At 46.4% G+C, this 19,830-nt stretch overlaps 1 protein-coding gene across 1 annotated transcript in view; it reads left to right on the top strand.

Annotated features, from left to right (window-relative positions):
* Nucleotides 1–3,935, top strand: part of KHDRBS3 (KH RNA binding domain containing, signal transduction associated 3) — a 112,641-nt gene extending 108,706 nt beyond the window's left edge. The window contains exon 11 of the transcript XR_014159562.1: nucleotides 3,697–3,935. The gene's annotated coding sequence lies outside the window, so the exon portion shown is untranslated. The remainder of the gene's footprint in view (nucleotides 1–3,696) is intronic.
* The last annotated feature ends 15,895 nt before the right edge of the window (nucleotides 3,936–19,830 follow it).

Genomic DNA, 19,830 nt, shown 5'->3' with positions numbered 1-19,830 from the left:
GCCAAAATGGAGTTTCCAGGCACCCCTGATCCACTGCTCAGCAATGCTCGCAAAGCCCTGTGCAAGGCAGAACCATCAGCTGGTTGTTGGGTCTTGTCCAGGCTCCTGCAATGCACCCCACAAGATAAGGTAAAGGGACCCCTTACCGTTAAGTCCAGTCGCAGACGACTCTGGGGTTGTGGCACTCATCTCGCTTTATTGGACGAGGGAGCCGGCGTACAGCTTCCGGGTCATGTGGCCAGCATGACTAATCCGCTTCTGGCAAACCAGAGCAGTGCACGGAAATGCCGTTTACCTTCCCCACGGAGCGGTACCTATTGATCTACTTGCACTTTGACGTGCTTTCGAACTGCTAGGTTGGCAGGAGCAGGGACCGAGCAACGGAAGCTCACCCCGTGGCGGGGTTTCGAACTGTCGACCTGCTGATTGACAAGCCCTAGGCTCTGTGGTTTAACCCACAGCGCCACCCTGCCACATAGCACTCTGCAAAAAAGCTACCTTCCAGTGTGTCAAATTTGGCCCCCAACAGGTAGGGGAGATAACAGTCTGGCTCACTGGTCAGACAAATTTGCCGACCCCTGTTTTGGGCAATCCATCTAGCCAAGCACACTTGGTAGAAATGCACTCATCTCATTCCATAAAAATAGGTTGCTGTTAACCAACTAGTCAGGCCATCTAACTCCCCATTTTCACATCCTATCTCTGTGTTTGTGCTGTGCTTTAAAAATTTACGCACCAAGGAAAGCTCAGTTCTGTGGCTTCTATCAATTCTGCTACCTCTTCCTTTTACGTATGCCGTTTCTTCCTTGGGCATCTGCTGGGAAGGAACTATTAATTTATTTATTTCCCACCCTTCATCCTAGAGTTGGGTTACAACCTTAAAGCGCGCTATTAAAAGAACAGTTCAAAACAAAAAATAATAATAAAATGGGTCCCGACTTCAGGTGACGAAAGCCAGAATTTCTCTGGAAGCTGTAGGTGAAAGGCAGTATTACCATTGACACTTTGGAGAGACACCTGCAGTGCTAACGCTGCTAGTGCATTTTGAACTGGCAGCAGTTGGCACAGCCAATATATGTGGTGTTTGCCAAACACCCTGGATTGGTGTTAGTCTAATAGTCAAAGCAGGGACGTGGGTGACGCTGTGGTCTAAACCACTGAGCCTAGGGCTTGCCGATCGGAACATTGGCAGTTCAAATCCCCGCGATGGGGTGAGTTCCCATTGCTTGGTCCCTGCTCCTGCCAACCTAGCAGTTCAAAAGCACTTCAAAGTGCAAGTAGATAAATAGGTACCGCTCCAGCGGGAAGGTAAACGGCGTTTCCATGTGCTGCTTTGGTTCTCCAGAAGCAGCTTAGTCATGCTGGCCACATGACCCAGAAAACCTGTCTGCGGACAAAAGTCGGCTCCCTCATCCAGTAAAGTGAGATGAGCGCCGCAACCCCAGAGCTGTCTGCAACTGGACTTAACTGTCAGGGGTCCTTTACCTTTACCTTTTTTAATAGTCAAAGCAGACTAATCCCCAGAGAGCATTGCTATGTGGAAACATCCTAAGAAGCTGAGTTGGGAGAGCACGAAACTCTTGATCTCAGAGTTCTGGGTTTGAGCCCCATGTTGGGCAAAATATTCCGTCATTGCAGGGGGTTTGGGCTGGGTGACCCTTGTGGTCCCTTCCAAATTTACAATTCTACGATTCTAAGCCAAGGTTCAGATCTCACTTAGGAGACTCTTGTGGGTCCTTTGAATAAGAATGGATTCACCCATGCATGCCTACTTTCCTTACTGCAGTAGAACATGTGAACTATCTTTGTGTCTGTTCGAATTGTAGTATCTAGTCCGACCCCCTGCAATGCTGGAATCTCAACTAGATCATACATGACAGATGGCTATCCACCCTCTGCTTAAAAACCTCTAGGAAGGGAGAGTCCTCCTCTTCGGGGAGTCTGTTCCACTGTCGAACAGCTCTTACTGTCAGACAGTTCTTCCTGATGTTTAGTCAGAATCTCCTTTCTTGTAACCAGAAGCCATTGGTCTCCGGAGCCTCTGGAACAGGGGACAAGAAGTTTGCTCCTTCTTCCTCGTGACAGCCCTATAGATATTTAAAGAAGAAGCAAAATGATAAGACAACTTGGCATTTGGTGTTTCACCTGGGATGGCTGTTTGCACATGAAAGCCATCACTTGAGGTTGAAGACATGAAATAATGCTGGCATGTGATAACTTGGCCTAAATTCACCCCCATAACCTTAAAAGTGCTGGCAATCATTTGAACTAGACATTGCTCCCCAACCTAAGAAACGTTTTTTAGTCTTGCAGGGTGTGATCTGTTTCTGAAACCTTAAGTGTGTGGAAGATTTACATATAAGCAAACTTTAAATATAAGCAAACTTGTGGGGAAAAGTCTAGCATTAAAGAAAGCAGGTTTCTTTTCCTCCTTCCTTGAAAAAGATTTTTTGTGTATTTGTACACCCCAAACAAGATCTTGCAGCATCACTTGTGATGGAAACAGTCAGAAGATCAGACTCGATGTTCAGCAAATCTCCATTTCCTCAAAGTAGGAATATAGCAACTCTTCGAGACTTAAGAGCTTGAAAGGAGCATGTGAAAACAATTATTCTGTTTTGGCACAACAGAAAGCCAATCCAGGTCTAAGTTTAATGCTCCAGGACTTTGTTCAGTCAACACATAATCACAGGAGCACAATAATTGCCTTGCCTGCCCTGATTCAAGTCCAGCATCCTATTTTCTAGTAACGACAAACCTCTAGAAGAACTATGGACCTTCCAGATGTTGCTAGAGTGAATCTCCCATCATCCATTGGTGACGCTGGGACTTGGGGCTGATGGGAGCTGGCGTTTAGCAACATCTGGAGATGCTCAGGTTTTTATCCGTCCAGTTACAGGTTCCCAAGCAGGGCCTGATCATTGCAGTCTTTCCCCCAAAGCCTGGCTCGCATGGGATTGGTAAACCTGTGCCAGGGCTGCACCACTTCCCACAACCTCAGTAAGAACTGGGTCTTTAATTCCCTGGTATCTGTGTTTCAAAGGCATTAACACTGCTTCTTGAACATTAAGATTTGCTTTTCCCAAAAGCGCTCTGACACTTTCTGTGCACAGAGCAGAATGATGTCTCACTGCAAGTAGAAAACTTGTACATCTCAAACCCCACTGAGCTTTCTTCCTGAGCTGCTAGACCTCTATTTTTCTTACGTGTCCAGGGAATTAGTTTACGCAAGGAGAAATGTCACCTTCCACCTGCAGCCCAAAGTGAAAGGTTCCCCTCTGCTGCTTCATCATGTTGCACATGCAGGTCAGGCCTGAGCTGATGGCTGTTACACACCTCTCTGTAGCATTTGTAGGTTTTTTCATGTGCTGATTTATGCCACAGCTGAATGTGTGACAGCTGCAGCTGTGGGATATCGCTGCTAGTTTTCATCTCGCAAGCGGGTTGTGAAAAGGGTGTGTTGTTCTTCTCGAAAATTATCTTTAGCCTGCCCTTTGCGATTGGTCATCTCTGCTTAACAGGACACCCACTCAGTTGTTTTGTTCTCGGATATAAAAGGTTTCCCCGCATAAATCAGTAACATTTCTAATTGGTGCTTTCCGCCACCTGCAACGTGATCGTCCCCAGAGCGTCACCAATAATTATTGGTTCCAAGAATATATACATATGTGTGTCTTTTGTTCTGCTGTTTTCCAGGGACTTTGCACGCTCTTACGGACAGATTCGAAACACCCCCCTCACCGACGTGCCTCAGAAACAATAGCCAGCAGCTCTTTGAAACTCCACTTTGACTTCCTTTTTAATGCTACCTGCTGTACCCTAGACTTGACAAGATGTATAGTTTTTCAGACCTCAGTTTTAACTCTATAATAATGTTTATTCATTTACCACTGTAACTTTGTGAAGACATTAATAAAAGATTTTTTTCCGTTTCATTGTCCCCTGCAAAGAAATATTGATTCTTTATCAGACGCTTGTAAGTTTTTGCACAGTGTGAGAGTAAGCTTGAGGGAGTCTCTTTCAAACTAGCCCATTACTAAAAAGGGCTTATCAGCTGTGTGTGTGTGTGTGTTCACGCAGCAGCTGCTGCTAAGACAAGTAAACGGAAGAATGTTGCAGAAACACTTGTCTAAATGTAAATATACATGCCCAGAGCACAAGCTGGTTAAGGGAGAAAGATTTTGGAATGGGAGGGAGAGCCACACCTGATTTCCTTGCAGCCAGGCGACCTAAAATTCTTCTGATTTCCGCATTATGCATGCAAAATGTGCCCGGCATATGAGTGCATGCTGCCCCCTGCAAAACATAAGCACACGACAGTTCCTAACTCAAGGTGAGCAGTTTGCGAGAAGTCTCTGCCATACGCTAAGCCTGCTTAACTGCACTTCACATGCATAGGCTTTCTTCCTGCTCTCTCATTCAGCAGCAGACCTCACTCATGCTGCAACGTGCCTTACTCTTCCTGCAAGCTGTCATCTCCCTTTGCCAAACTCCTCTGCCAATCTTCCTTCTCGTTCCAACCTCTCTCCACATGGGCAAAGTTGCCTAGTTTCACTGTGGCTCCTCCACTGCCCATGCTGCTTTTTATTCTCTGAAGCTAGTTCCGATACAGTGGTACCTCTGGTTGCGTACTTAATTCGTTCCAGAGGTCCGTTCTTAACCTAAAACTGTTCTTAACCTGAAGCACCACTTTAGCTAATGGGGCCTCCTGCTGCCGCCGTGCCGCCGGAGCATGATTTCTGTTCTCACCCTGAAGCAAAGTTCTTAACCCGAGGTACTATTTCTGGGTCAGCGGAGTCTGTAAACTGAAGCGTATGTAACCTGAAGCGTATGTAACCCGAGGTACCACTGTATTTCTCTTCCGCATAATGCAGACCTTCTTGGCAGGCCCTTTGCTATCTTTGGCACAGCAGACAACATGTCAGCGTTAATTTCTTAAATGTGAAAAGCTGAAGGGTGTATTGCAACTTCTACACAACTTACTATTCATAGTTGGACTCCAGGGGTGCGGAGTAGACTTTGCAACAGTCCACCTTCCTGCATCAGATTCTTGAGCGATCTACCCCTTTTACTTTTGAGTCAGCCACGCCACCACCCTTCTGCCCTCCGTGTTGTAAAGGGGACACAAACACATACCCCAATCCACTTGGTTGTGCTAAGCTACTTCAGGGCAGCCAGAACGAAAGCACGGTGGCATAGCAGAGAGAGATAACTATTTGACGCCGTTAATCCAGTGGGTGCAAGCAGTCTTGAGGATTTTCCAGCCCTCGGGAACAGCTTTCTGGAGAAGAAAAGTATGAAGAAGTATGGGAACTGCCCATGCCTCTTGCTGATTTTAGCATCTCATTCATCGTAGGGGCGATGTTTCCACAGTGTCAGGATCGTGTCTCCAGGTGTAGCCTTGCATTGGTGTTTTGAAGCTAGGCCTAAGTGTGCTTAACTTGAATAGGATGCACATTACCCTTCTATTTGCCCTTCGCTTTTTTGAATGACCTCTCCAGCGTTTGAATTTTAAATTGTAAGCTCCTTGGGGCAGATACATTCCCCCCCCCATTGCTCTAAATAGCATGCACCTTGATGGTACAATTTAAATAATAATTAATAGGCCTGTAACATTAAATTGATTTCTTTTAAAAAGGGGGGGGGATCACCCAACAGGTTCCTCGATTACTCAGGCTGCAACGTGCATGTATTTTTTATGCAAGCAGTTATTAAAAGAGTCCTTTACTCTTTTCTCACATAGAAGGGGGAAATACGCCTCCTATAATGTGTCGGCTGCAACACGCACATGCATCATCCAGACGCGAAAAATAATTAGAATGATTATTTTAATCATGCAAATGTATGCAATTTGGTGACAGCCCTAATGATTGCAACCTCCTAGCGGCTCACAAATCTCAAGTTTTAAGAACCACTTTAGATGTTCATCTGTGGTTAGTGCTGAAAAGTCTTTCCTCATACGGGGAATCCATGTAACGGAATGTTTTAGCAGCGCAGTCTACTCAAAAGTAAGTCCCGTTGAGTTCAATGGAACTTAGGCCACTGGTAAACATACAGGATTGGAACCCCACATCTCCTGTGAGGACCATTCTAAGGTCATAGACCAGGCAGGAGGGACCTGTGGTTAATCATGCAAATGTATGCAATTTAGTGACAGCCCTAATGATTGCAACCTCCTAGCGGCTCACAAATCTCAAGTTTTAAGAACCACTTTAGATGTTCATCTGTGGTTAGTGCTGAAAAGTCTTTCCTCATACGGGGAATCCATGTAACGGAATGTTTTAGCAGCGCAGTCTACTCAAAAGTAAGTCCCGTTGAGTTCAATGGAACTTAGGCCACTGGTAAACATACAGGATTGGAACCCCACATCTCCTGTGAGGACCATTCTAAGGTCATAGACCAGGCAGAAGGGACCTATGGTTCTCCAGGTCATGTTGGGAAGCCAATTTCCATCAGCCCAAACTGCATGTCCTTATGATCAGAGGTGATGGAGGTTGGAGACAGCAGCAACATCTGACAAGCCACAGGTTCCCTGACCCCATCATACAACCTTAGTAGCACCATCATACCCCCCCATCATACAACCAGCACCAATAGAGCTTTGACCGATGAAGTATTTGTGGTTGACCATTCCACATGTTTAGACCACAACTCGACCTACGTCAGTAGCTTTTAAACTATGTGGGAGGCAAAGCTTAAGGCAGCCCTAATTCTCTGAAGGAATATAAGCTGATTTGCTGCAGCACTTCAATATACGCAAAGCAGTTCCAGGCTGTGCAAAATGATTGTATTTATGGCAGCCGTGCAAACGTGTGAAGTGTGACCATTCCACACATCCTTAGCACATCCAAATAGATGCAGAAGGGAGCTAATAAACATGAGTGTTTAAGCCTGTATGCCTTCATTTACACCAGGCATGGCCAAACTTGGCCCTCCAGATGTTTTGGGACTACAACTCCCATCATCCCTAGCTAACAGGACCAGTGGTCAGGGATGATGGGAATTGTAGTCCCAAAACATCTAGAGGGCCAAGTTTGGCCATGCCTGATTTACACTGTTTGCTGTTGGTCCCCCACAGTTTCCCAAAAGCAATCACAATTGCTGTGTGCCCCTCTTTGAATGCAACAAGCAATTAGGTGGGCAAGAATGGCTGGGATATGTTTTCTCTGACACCCGTAAAAAAATGCACATGCTCTTTTTTCATTTGTACAATGTTTGGGGGAAAGGTTACAGCAGGCCTGCAACTTATTGGCAGGCTATTAACCAAAGTGGTTAAATAAAGCCTACGTGTACAGTGACTGTGTAAGGTAAAGGTAAAGCTACCCCTGACCATTAGGTCCAGTCGTGGACGACTCTGGGGTTGCGGTGCTCATCTTGCTCTATAGGCCGAGGGAGCCGGCGTTTGTCTGCAGACAGCTTCTGCGTCATGTGGCCAGCATGGCGAACCAGAGCAGCGCACGGAAACGCTGTTTACCTTCCCACCGGAGTGGTACCTATTTATCTACTTGCACTTGACATGCTTTTGAACTGCTAGGTGGGCAGGGACCGAGCAACGGGAGCTCACCCCGTCGCGGGGATTCGAACTGCTGACCTGATTGGCAAGCCCTAGGCCCTGTGGTTTAGACCAGAGCACCACCCATGTCCCTGTGGGTGACTGTGTACCAGACCACAAAATATGTACACCTTTGGTTTTTCTAGAATGGCAGTCAGGAGAAGGCAAGGCTCAGGAGTAAACTCTACACAACTCCAGAGCGGAGTCCCTAAGACAGTTGCATGGCAGCTTGCACATTTTCTTCCAGCAACTTTTGTAGCCAAGCTGGTGCAAAATGCTTTCCTTTGGACCCTGCTTTCCTTTGGACCACATCAGCGAGGCAAAGAGGAGGGTCTTGTCATCTGGGCAGCTCAGGACCTCCAGACACATTCCCTGGCTTGCGCCCCAAAGAAGGTCTCTTCGGTGCTGCAAACGCAGCCTTTCATATTTTTATTGGTGGGCAAGCTGGAAAGATTTGTGCTGCCCCTTCTCCACTGTTCAGCAAGGCATGCCGAGCAGTTTGTTCTCTGCTATTCACCCCAAAGTAGAAAATGCAAAGTGAGAAAAGGACCCTGGGGAGAACAGATTGGAAATAGTTTTTTTCCTTTAAAGCACTGTTAAGGAATTTGTTAAGCTGAAATAACTTGTGTCTGCAAGCACAGTCCTATAGAGATCTATGGAGGCACTGTGTTCAGAAATAAGTCCGGCTGTCTCTTATTATCACCACTGGATTTGTGATACTCTGGAAGAAAGAAGTTCTTAAAAGGCAGCTTGTCAGGCCTGAGGATCTTGTCCTCAGCTGGGCCTCCCAAGTGCCTGCAGTAAGGCTAGTTAAGGAACTCAAGCCATTTTTCCTTCAGGCAAATGCTTCTAATCTGGCTCAGAGAGGATTATAGAACCCTTGCCTCCTAAAGCTATTAGTCCCTGATGGTGCAGTCTGATGTCAAAAAAGACCAAGAGTTTTCTTTGGGTCCAGTGTAGGTTGGCCTGAAAAAGTACGTAGGCTTGCTCTGGTTGTAACTAGGGATGGATGGATCTTTCTATTTCAGTTTCTCACGGTTCCTTCTTTTTGCAATTTATATTTTTTAAAGAAAGTCGTCATGAAAACCCACCAGCATGTTAGTGCATGTTTCTCTTAATATACTCATTTTTGATGCAGTTTTGCCTATTATATACGTATTTTTGCAAGCCATTTCCCCTAATATAATGCATGTTTGCTGTTGTTTTCACTAGTACATGCATTTTAATGCTCCATTTTTATTTTTAATGCACTTTTATTTTTTAAAAAAATTGAGAAAAGTTTGACTTTTGAAGGATCGCTATTTGCATATGTTTTCAGAAAGAATGAATTAGGCAGCATCGCATTAAAACGCACACTGAACTAAATTTCTAATCCATCCCATAGATGGACTCAGCAGCAACAATTTTCTCAATACAAATGAAGCCAAGTTTCAGCTATCTACCCAAATCTGTAGGAGCGCCCATCCTATGGAATTTGAATGTGAGGCTTTGCGTAAGTTTGACACATGGTTAATGTCTGGTAAGAAGCATACAATGAGTTGATAGGAAGAGTGCTTGGAAAACCATAGTATGGGGACATGACACTGGGACAGCTCAGTTGGTAGAGCATCAGACTCTGAATCTCTGGGCTGTGGGATTGAGTCCCATGTTGCACAAAAGCTTCCTGCATTTCAGGGGGTTGAACTAGAGGTAAAAGTAAAGGACCCCTGGACGGTTAAATCCAGTCAAAGGTGACTATGCGGTTGCAGCGCTCATCTTGCTTTCAGGCCAAGGGAGCTGGCGTTTGTCCACAGCTAGCTTTCTGGGTCATGTGGCCAGCAGGACTAAACCGCTTCTGGTGCATCAGAACACTGTGACGGAAACCAGAGCGCACAGAAATGCCGTTTACCTTCCCACCGCAGCAGTACCGATTTATCTACTTGTACTGTGGTGCTTTCGAACTGCTAGGTTGGCAGAAGCTGGGACAGAGCAACAGGAGCTCACCCCATTGAGTGGATTCGAACTGCCGACCTTCTGATCGGCAAGCCCAAGAGGCTCAGTGGTTTAGACCACAGCCCCACCCACGTCCTTAGAACTAGATGATCCCCATGGTCCCTTCCAACTCTACGATTCGATGACTCTGTGACTGATAGACAAGAAGGAGGGAAGATGCTACAGGGCAGGTTACAAAGCAACCTCCATTCTTATCCTTCCCCCACTTTAGCCTTGGAGCCATTTGCAGACTGCCCAGATGCATTTCTACCGTCTTAAGGGAAGGGCTGTAGCTCAGTTGTAGACTTGCATGCAGATGGTCTCAGGTTCAATCCCTGGTGTCTCCAGTTAGTAATAATAATAATAACAATTTATTATTTGTACCCCGCCCCTCTGGTTGGGCTTCCCCAGCCACTCTGGGCGGCTTCCAACAAAGATTAAAAATACATTAAAATGTCACACATTAAAAACTTCCCTGAACAGGGCTGCCTTCAGATGTCTTCTAAATGTCAGGTAGTTGTTTATCTCTTTGACATCTGGTGGGAGGGCGTTCCACAGGGTGGGCGCCACTACCAAAAAGGCCCTCTGCCTGGTTCCCTGTAGCTTTGCTTCTCGCAGTGAGGGAACCGCCAGAAGGCCCTTGGTGCTGGACCTCAGGACTGGGAAAGACTTCTGGTCTTAGATCCTGGAGTGCCACTGTCAATCAGTGTAGACAATGCTGAGCTAGATGGACCATTGGTCTAACCTGGTATAAGGCAACTTCTTACAGACTTCCCTAGGTTTCTTCTATCTCTCCTTCAACATGGATTGTTCTGCCTAGCCTGGCCTCTCCCACTGCCTAGAATCCCAGTCATGTCTACTCAGAAGAGCCATAGCTCAGTGGCAGACCATCTGCTCTGCATGCCAAAGTTCCCCGGTTCAAGCCCTGCCATCTCCCAAGGATTGCTGGGAATGTCCCCTTTCTGAAACCCTGGAAAGCTCCTTCTGATCAGTGTGGACAATCCTGAACTTAGAACCTCCAATAGTCTGACAGTATAAGGCTGCTTTCTATGCACCACCCTTGTTTGTTTAAAAGAGGAAGCCACCACTGAAAACTGCAGGATGAATTTCACAGTTTTGTACCAGGCTCTGTGTGCAATTCCATAAAGCGTTTCCCATACTGAACAACTAGGTCTTAAGTACAGAATGAATGAATAAGCCTTTGAATTAAATTAAAACTTAACCAAAAAAATAAAAGTCACTTAATCTTCCAAGTGTTTTAATGATGAGGCATCTGGGTTCAGCTTGTTTTGAGGCAGATTTATCAAAGCCAATTATAGTTCTTTTTAGAACTTACAAAGGAACACAGGAGATCAGGCTCAAATTAAAAAGAAGTGTATCTTTGTTGTTTCCCCCCAAAATCCCTTTCAAAACTGTTCTTTGCTTTCATGTTTTCAAAGGTTGCCATTCACTCATGCCCACGATCTCAAAGTCTTTAACCAACGGAGGGGAAGGCGTTTGCAAAAATCACAGGTTAGTTGCTCCCTTCTTGTCCTGTCACACATGCAGATGAGTCAAAACATAAAACTCACTTGCTTTTCCAAGCAATGGTATTTTTTATTATTAAAAGTCCCACAAAAATATCCTGTGGTTTGTATTGATTCCCTGGTTCTCTGAAAAGCAGACTTGGAGACTTTTGGAGTGAGTTTGTTTACTTTATTTATTTCCAATATTTATTGGTTGCTTTTGACTGTCAATGATCACAAGGCAGATTCCAGGGCATCAGTCAAATAATATGGTGTTTAAAACAATAAAAGCTAAAGTTAACAACATAAAACAGGCCTAACAGAACTTACGCAGAATGCCTTCTGAAATAGAGAGACCTTCACTGGGTGCCTGAAATTCAGTGGGGAAGGAGTGCCTTTCTGATCTCAACTGGGAGCCCAACAAAACTGGGCCCACAGTGCAAATAATTTGGAGAAAAGGCCAGTAAGAGGGGACATGGTAGAAGTTTCTAAAAATCATGCAAGGCATGGAGAAAGTGGAGAGGGGAAAGTTTTTCTCCCTCTTTCACAACCTCCATAATGGAGAGCCAGTGTGGTGTAGTGGTTAAGAGTGGTAAACTCATTGCGATTTGAGGACCCGCCATCCGCTTGAGGATAACAAAAGACACATGGACGCAGAATATTAGGTCAATGAACTAAAAAAAAGCCACAACTTTATTGATTGAAGCATGTGAGAGGTATTGGCTTAGGCATTGGATAAAACAACAGAGCGTGACTCCACCCCCTCAGGGAGGGGTGAGTCTAACAAGGGTTAACCACCAGTGGGAGGAGCCTGTTGATGCAAATACAACTGAAAGCTCCTCCTGATGTCACCGGGGGTCGTGCCATGGCCCTAGCCACCAGCAAGGGCATCGGACAGGATCCATGACCGCCGGATTCCTTTAACGGAATACCCATAAAGTGGAGGAGTAGGCGATGGCCACACCCTGCCCTCCAATACACAAACATATTCCAGCAGCGCAATGAGGTGGAAGCGTTGCCGCGGCTGCATTTTGAGTGGCTAAACCCCGCCCCCAAGCCGCCCCCCGATTGGATGGCTGCCAGGGGGCGTGCCGTGGCAACAGGGACAGCAAATCAGGGGCCGGTATGCCCCCTGCTAAAGGCGGGAAACATTCACAACTCCTCCCCTCTGGGAGGAGGAGAGGTTTAATCTGGTGAACAGGGTTCGCTTCCCCGCTCCTCCACATGCAACTGCTGGGTGACCTTCGGCCAGTCACACTTCTTTGAAGTCTCTCAGCCCCACTCACCTCACAGAGTGTTTGTTGTGGGGGAGGAAGGGAAAGGAGAATGTTAGCCGCTTTGAGACGCCTTCGGGTAGTGATAAAGCGGGATATAAAAATCCATACTCTTCTTCTCTTCTTCTTCTTCTCCAACGAAGCTGAACATTGGAAGATTCGGGACAGATAAAAAGAACGTACTTCTTCAAGTAGTGCAAATCCATGCTATGAAACACATGGGAGGCGGTGATGGCCACTAACTTGGATGGCTTTGAAAGAGGATTAGACAAATTCATAGAATCATAGAATCATAGAGTTGGAAGAGACCACAAGGGCCATCGAGTCCAACCCCCTGCCAAGCAGGAAACACCATCAGAGCACTCCTGACATATGGTTGTCAAGCCTCTGCTTAAAGACCTCCAAAGAAGGAGACTCCACCACACTCCTTGGCAGCAAATTCCACTGTCAAACAGCTCTTACTGTCAGGAAGTTCTTCCTAATGTTTAGGTGGAATCTTCTTTCTTGTAGTTTGGAACCATTGCTCCGTGTCCGCTTCTCTGGAGCAGCAGAAAACAACCTTTCTCCCTCCTCTATGTGACATCCTTTTATATATTTGAACATGGCTATCATATCACCCCTTAACCTCCTCTTCTCCAGGCTAAACATGCCCAGCTCCCTTAGCTGTTCCTCATAAGGCATCATTTCCAGGCCTTTGACCATTTTGGTTGCCCTCCTCTGGACACGTTCCAGTTTGTCAGTGTCCTTCTTGAACTGTGGTGCCCAGAACTAGACACAGTACTCCAGGTGAGGTCTGACCAGAGCAGAATACAGTGGCACTATTACTTCCCTTGATCTAGATGCTATATTCCTATTGATGCAGCCCACAATTGCATTAGCTTTTTTAGCTGCCGCGTCACACTGTTGGCTCATGTCAAGTTTGTGGTCAACCAAGACTCCTAGATCCTTTTCACATGTACTGCTCTCAAGCCAGGTGTCACCCATCTTGTATTTGTGCCTCTCATTTTTTTTGCCCAAGTGGAATACTTTACATTTCTCCCTGTTAAAATTCATCTTGTTTGTTTTGGCCCAGTTCTCCAATCTGTCAAGGTCGTTTTGAAGTGTGATCCTGTCCTCTGGGGTGTTAGCCACCCCTCCCAGATTGGTGCCATCTGTAAATTTGATCAGGATGCCCTTGAGTCCATCATCCAAGTCGTTGATAAAGATGTTGAATAAGACAGAACCCAACGGATAGCTATTAGCCGTAATGGCTATGCTCTGTTCTCCACATCTAGTGGCAGCAATGCTTCTGAAAAGTAGCTGCTGGGAACCACAGGAGGGGAGAGGGTTCTTGTGCTCATGCTCTGCTCGCTGGTTTCCCATGGGCATCTGGTTGGCCACAGGATGCTGGAACAGATAGTTCACTGGCCTGGTCAAGCAGGGTGTTCTTATGAATGCACATGGAGGACCACCAGAAAAGACTCCCTTGAAGATCTCAGTGGTTTGGCAGGAGGTCCTTACAGTTTCCTGGACCCAAGTTCTTAATGACCCTTGAACTTGGCTCAGTAACATGTGGCCAGCCTGTGCAAGCTTTTAAGCCCCTTAAAAAGCCAGTGTGGTGTAGTGGTTAAGAGTGGTAGACTCGTAATCTGGTGAACCGGGTTTGCTTCCCCGCTCCTCCACATGCAGCTGCTGGGTGACCTTGGGCCAGTCACACTTCTCTGAAGTCTCTCAGCCCCACTCACCTCACAGAGTGTTTGTTGTGGGGGAGGAAGGGAAAGGAGAATGTTAGCCGCTTTGAGACTCCTTCGGGTAGTGATAAAGCGGGATATCAAATCCAAACTCCTCTTCTTCCTCTTCTTCTTTTAGATACCACAGGCAGGGGGGCTGTGTGTCCTGCACTACAAAGGGCAAACCTGTATCTGAAGGGCTGGAGGTGACTGTACCATGTGTCCTTCCTTGAATGTATTGATCTGTTCTCATTAAACATACTTAGCCTTTGTCCAAGACAAATAGGAGACCAAAGACTTTTATTTTATTTTATTTAAAAAAGAGAGAAATCCATCACTGCCCTGCTTTGGATTCTTTCTAAAAGCAAACAGATTTAAAGTCGGAAGATGGAGAAACCACAAGTGGTACTGAAGCAAATGAGATGTATGGAGTCTCTATTTCCTGTTGGCAACATAATGGAGTCCTATTTAATGGGACCCCTGAGATTGAATTAATGGAGGTAGTCAGATTAGACATTCCGTCCACAAAGCTACTTCCATGTTGAGGTTATTTATAAGAAACCAGCACAACCGTGAGCTCATTAGCTTTCTGTTTTCTTCCTCAGTTTTACTCTTAATACAAAGCGCTCAAAAGCGACAAGCTTATTCCAGAGCGACTGGAGATGGGAAAACCCGAAGGAGCTGAATTTGCAAGGAGGAAATTTCCCTTTCAGCTGAGGCTCCTTTGCCCAATGTCAAACCTCGTCTCTTCATACGTGTGGAAGGATAATCTCCTTTGACTCGCCCTCATTGTTCGGCTCTTTAGAAGCCACTCCAAGAAACAGATTGAGAAAGCAATTGGAAACAACAGTCTCCTGATGTTACAACTTCATGATTTTAACATAAACAGCAGTTTGCCAGATTGGCAGGGCCACCTCACCTGTGTTTAAGCGCAGGTTAATGAAGAAGAGGAACAGAGTACGGCAAAGGATTAGCCATCCGTGCTGTGATGCTGGAAAACTAGCAGGTAGGTAAAGGTACAAGACCCCTGGATGGTTAAATCCAGTCAAAGGCAACTATGGCATTGCGGTGCTCATCTCCACTTTCAGGCAGAGGGAGCCGGCGTTTGTCCACAGAAAGCTTTCCGGGTCATGTGGCCAGAATGGCTGAACCGCTTCTGGTGCAATGGGACACCGTGACAGAAACCAGAGTGCATGGAAATAATAATTTCATGCAGTAATAATAATAATAATAATAATAATAATAATAATAATAATAAATTTTATTTATACCCCACCCTCCCCAGCCAAGGCTGGGCTCAGGGTGGCTAACACCAGATACAAAACAATTTATTGAAATACAACTTTAAAAACAAGATTAAAATACAACATGAAAATGCAGCCTCATGTCAGCAGAAACTCAAAAACTTTTGGGGATGAAAACGTCAAGTCTTCACCAAGGCTAACTATCCAGACTGGTCCTACGTGGGCCAGAAAAAAGCCAGGGAAGTCCCCAAGTAGGAGTTCCATCACAGAAGGAAAAAGGGAAAAAAGAAAGAGAGGCAGGGGATCAAGTTAATTCCAAGCCAAAAGCCTGGCGGAACAACTCTGTCTTACAGGCCCTGCGGAAAGAAATCATACCTATTTATGTACCTGTTTATCTACTTGCACTGGCATGTTTTCGAACTGCTAGACTGGCAGGAGCTGGGGCAGAGCAACGGGAGCTCACCCTGTCACGGGGATTCGAACCGCCGACCTTCCGACTGGCAAGCCCAAGAGGCTCAGTGGTTTAGACCACAGCACCACCTGCATCAACTATCATTAAGCAGAGAGCACTGGGGAGCATTTCTTCTGCTGCTTGCGAAGGAGCCATGGAGGGAGGCAGTGAAAGATATTCCCCAAGTACAACTTTTTAAGGAGGCAGCAGCAAACAATTGAGACTTATTGGGTAGTTCTCATGTGTAACTTTATATTGCCAGAATCTGTGTCCCTCTCGCCTTCTGCGGGATGTCATAGTTGTGGCACCTGCTGTGGTGCCCCAGAAGCTCTGCACCTGATGCAGCCAGACCACCCTCTCTCACCTAGATCCACCTTTGCCCAGGCTCAATGTGGATGTTACAGTTCCATTTCTCCTGGGCGTGCTATGCATGTTAGGTTGGAAAACAATCCAACAAAGCCCGACAGGTACATATCTGTCTGTGATTGTGGTGGCACAGCTCACTAGACTGAGATAGGGCTAGATATTGCTGGAGTGGACCACAATTCCCATCAGATCTAGATCACATGGCCAGTGGCCAGGGATAATGGGAGATGTGGTCCAACAGCATTGGCAGGGCCACAGGTTCCTCAGCCTTGCTCTAGAGCAGCCTTTCTCAACCTGTGGGTCCCCAGATGTTGTTGAACTACAACTCCCATCACCCCTAGCTAGCAAGGCCAGAGCTCAGGGATGATGGGAGTTGTAGTCCAACAACATCTGGGGACCCACAGGTGGATAACTGCTGCTCTAGAGTCATGGCTACCAGGGGAAGGATTGTAGAACATCTGTATGTAGAAGGTCCTGGCATCTGCAAGCTGGGCTGGAAATACCCTTAGCCTGAAACCCTAGAGAGCTTCTGCCAGTCAGTGCCAACATTATTGAGCTAGATGGACCAACAGTCTGACCCAGTATAATGCAGCAGGCTGACTTGTGATCTTCAGGAAATATGGGTCTGTACATGACTCCGAAGCAGTGGTGGTTGTGGCTGGCTATTGGCCTTGGCTTGCACCCCTTTCGTTTGTAGCTTCCTTCCCAAATGAGGCTGAGAGCATTTCTGTGAAGCCTTCGCCCTGAGGCGGGTGCCAGACAGGCTGCTTAACCTGTGGCAGAAGAGAAGGCGCTGATGTATCCTCTCTGCAGCTCCGTCGAGGCCCCGTCACTCTGTGACAGCCAGCTCTTATCGGAGAAGCGAACAAAGAGGTAGTCGTGCTGGCCTCGGGAAGCGAAGCGCAGAGTCTCACAGACAGCTGCCTGCTTGGTATAATAGCTTTCTATTTTTACTCTGGTCCTGACCTGGTTTTGCGTGTAGTGGAAAGATGCTTTGCAGGGGTGGATTGGCCAGGAACACGTAAGTCTAGTAGCACCGGGGCTTGTACCCTCTTGTACCGACACTGGTACGCTTGTCTCCAGTGGCTTGGATCCTAAGATAAATTAGCTGTAGTTCACAGAAGGAAGGCTTGCCAGCGATCCCTGGGCTTGTTGTAGCAAGATCAGGAGGTACAGGCTGGTTGGTTTGGGTGGAGAATTTTTAGGAGCACAAAATTACAACACCCAGGGCTGCTTCAATGCAGCTGCACACTTCCATCACTGGGCTCCATTGAAGATGGCTTCTCCATGTGAACCAGGAAGTGACCTCTCCAGAAAATGGAATGACTCATATTTTCTTATCTCGGCAGCTGCAATCTCCTGGGTGACATAGACACCATTGGTAGTTGAATGTGGATGCGTACTCCATCTGTTTCCCTCCACGTGACCCTGGGTGTTGGCAGTCCACGCTATGCCACTGCAGTGCCCCATCTGCCCAACTGGACCAGCTTCTGACAGAAATCTGTTTTGTTTTGTGTTCATTGCCTCCAACAGACCTGAACCACAGGGAAAAGAGTGGATGAAGTTGTCTCTGTATGAGAGGAGATCCTTTCAGATGCATTCGGCCTCAGCCCAGTATACCTGAAGGAGCATCTCCACCCCCATCATTCTACCCGGACACTGAGGTCCAGCACCGAGGGCCTTCTGGCGGTTCCCTCACTGCGAGAAGCTAAGTTAAAGGGAACCAGGCAGAGGGCCTTCTTGGTAGTGGCACCCGCCCTGTGGAACACCCTCCCACCAGATGTCAAAGAGAACAACAACTACCAGACTTTTAGAAGACATCTGAAGGCAGCCCTGTTTAGGGATGCTTTTAATGTTTGATGTATTATAGTATTTTAATATTTTTTTTGGAAGCCGCCCAGAGCCATATGAGCGGGGTATAAATAATAAATTATTATTATTATTATTATTATTATTATTATTATTATTATTATTATTATTACTCTTCCTACAGTCTTACCATGTCGATTGATTGATTGATTGATTGATTGATTGATTGAGTGCTGCATTTCTATCCCACCTTTTATCCAAAGGGCTCTCCTTCTACTCCTCTCCATGTTCTCCTTACAACAATCTTCTCTCGGGTTAGGCTAAGAGAGTGAGTGACCGGCCCAAAGTCAGGCAGTGGACTGCATGGCTTGAAGAGGGATTTGAACCCTGATCTCCCAAGTCTTCATCCAACACTCTAAGCACTGCTTCACACTGATACTCAGTTAAAAAGTTAAAGGGACCCCTGACCATTAGGTCCAGTCGTGGCCGACTCTGGGGTTGCGGCGCTCATCTTGCTTTATTGGCCGAGGGAGCCGGTGTACAGCTTCCGGGTCATGTGGCCAGCATGACTAAGCCGTTTCTGGCGAACCAGAGCAGTGCACGGAAATGCCGTTTACCCTCCCGCCGGAGTGGTACCTATTTATCTACTTGCACTTCGTGCTTTCGAACTGCTAGGTTGGCAGTTAGTACTACTAACTTCAGTTAGTAGGTGTTTATTAGCCGCTGTCGATTAGACTATAAATCTGTGCAGTTTGGATTTACGGGACCAGAACAAGGGTGCATTCTGACTTGAGGAATATTGCATTCGTTTTCCTGGTCATAATGCCCAAACTTCTATCCCTGTTTCCTAATGTTCCTTTCACATTGCAGTACCTGTTGCATTATGAAGCAGTGGCTTTTTGCCCGATGTACCGCCAGGCAAAGCCAAATTTCACTCACACCGGTTGGGTGTGGTGTGGCACAACAGCAAAACATTGGCTCCCAGTACGTTTCTGAGCACAATTCAAAGTGTTGGTGTTGACCTTTAAAGCCCTAAACGGCCTCGGCCCAGTATACCTGAAGGAGCGTCTCCACCCCCATCGTTCTGCCCAGACGCTGAGGTCCAGCGCTGAGGGCCTTCTGGTGGTTCCCTCATTGCGAGAAGCCAAGTTACAGGGAACCAGGCAGAGGGCCTTCTCAGTTGTGGCACCCGCCCTGTGGAATACCCTCCCATCAGATGTCAAAGAGATAAACAACTACCTAACATTCAGAAGACATCTGAAGGCAGCCCTGTTCACGGAAGTTTTTAATGTGTGACATTTTAATGTATTTTTAATCTTTGTTGAAAGCCGCCCAGAGTGGCTGGGGAAGCCCAGCTAGATGGGTGGGGTACAAATAATAAATTATTATATTATTATTATTGGACAACATCCTCATCTTTCCACTTCCATTCCCCTTTAATCCCCCATCAAATCAGCAAGAAAGAACTGAATGCTGGTGTACCGTCCCAGGTCTAATTGCTTTAACCCCCCCCCCCAATTTGGGGGGGTCAAGTAGATTCCACTAGGTTTCCTATGTCTAGATTATAAAGTCCATGTCTAGATTATAAAGTCAACAAAATCCTGGTTTTTCACAAGAGCCAATGTTGGAGGAAAATCTTTGCTCACCCATAAAACAGGGTGTGGGGGTCCCTCCTTCCTGTATGCTTTAATCACCTTCATTGAATGTACAAAGAAGTGTGCGTTAAGGGGTAGCTAATCTGCATTAAGTGATCTTGATTACGCCCCACAGATGGAGTGCCGTAGAAGTGAGCGCAGCACTAATCAAACGGCTTCTTGGTAAATGGCAGCACTTATTAATCATCGCCGTTGGTCGTTGGCTCTCTTGCTGATCCATCTGAAGAGTTGGCAACGGTTTCAATTACACTCAGGAATTTATTTTTCAACGAGGTTTTTAGTACTAAGGGAGGG

This window comes from Podarcis erhardii (genome assembly GCF_964252035.2).
Source record: "Podarcis erhardii genome assembly, chromosome: 8".
Taxonomy (NCBI): domain Eukaryota; kingdom Metazoa; phylum Chordata; class Lepidosauria; order Squamata; family Lacertidae; genus Podarcis; species Podarcis erhardii.
Note: the sequence above shows the minus strand (reverse complement) of the source record. Positions and strands in the feature narration are given on the sequence as shown.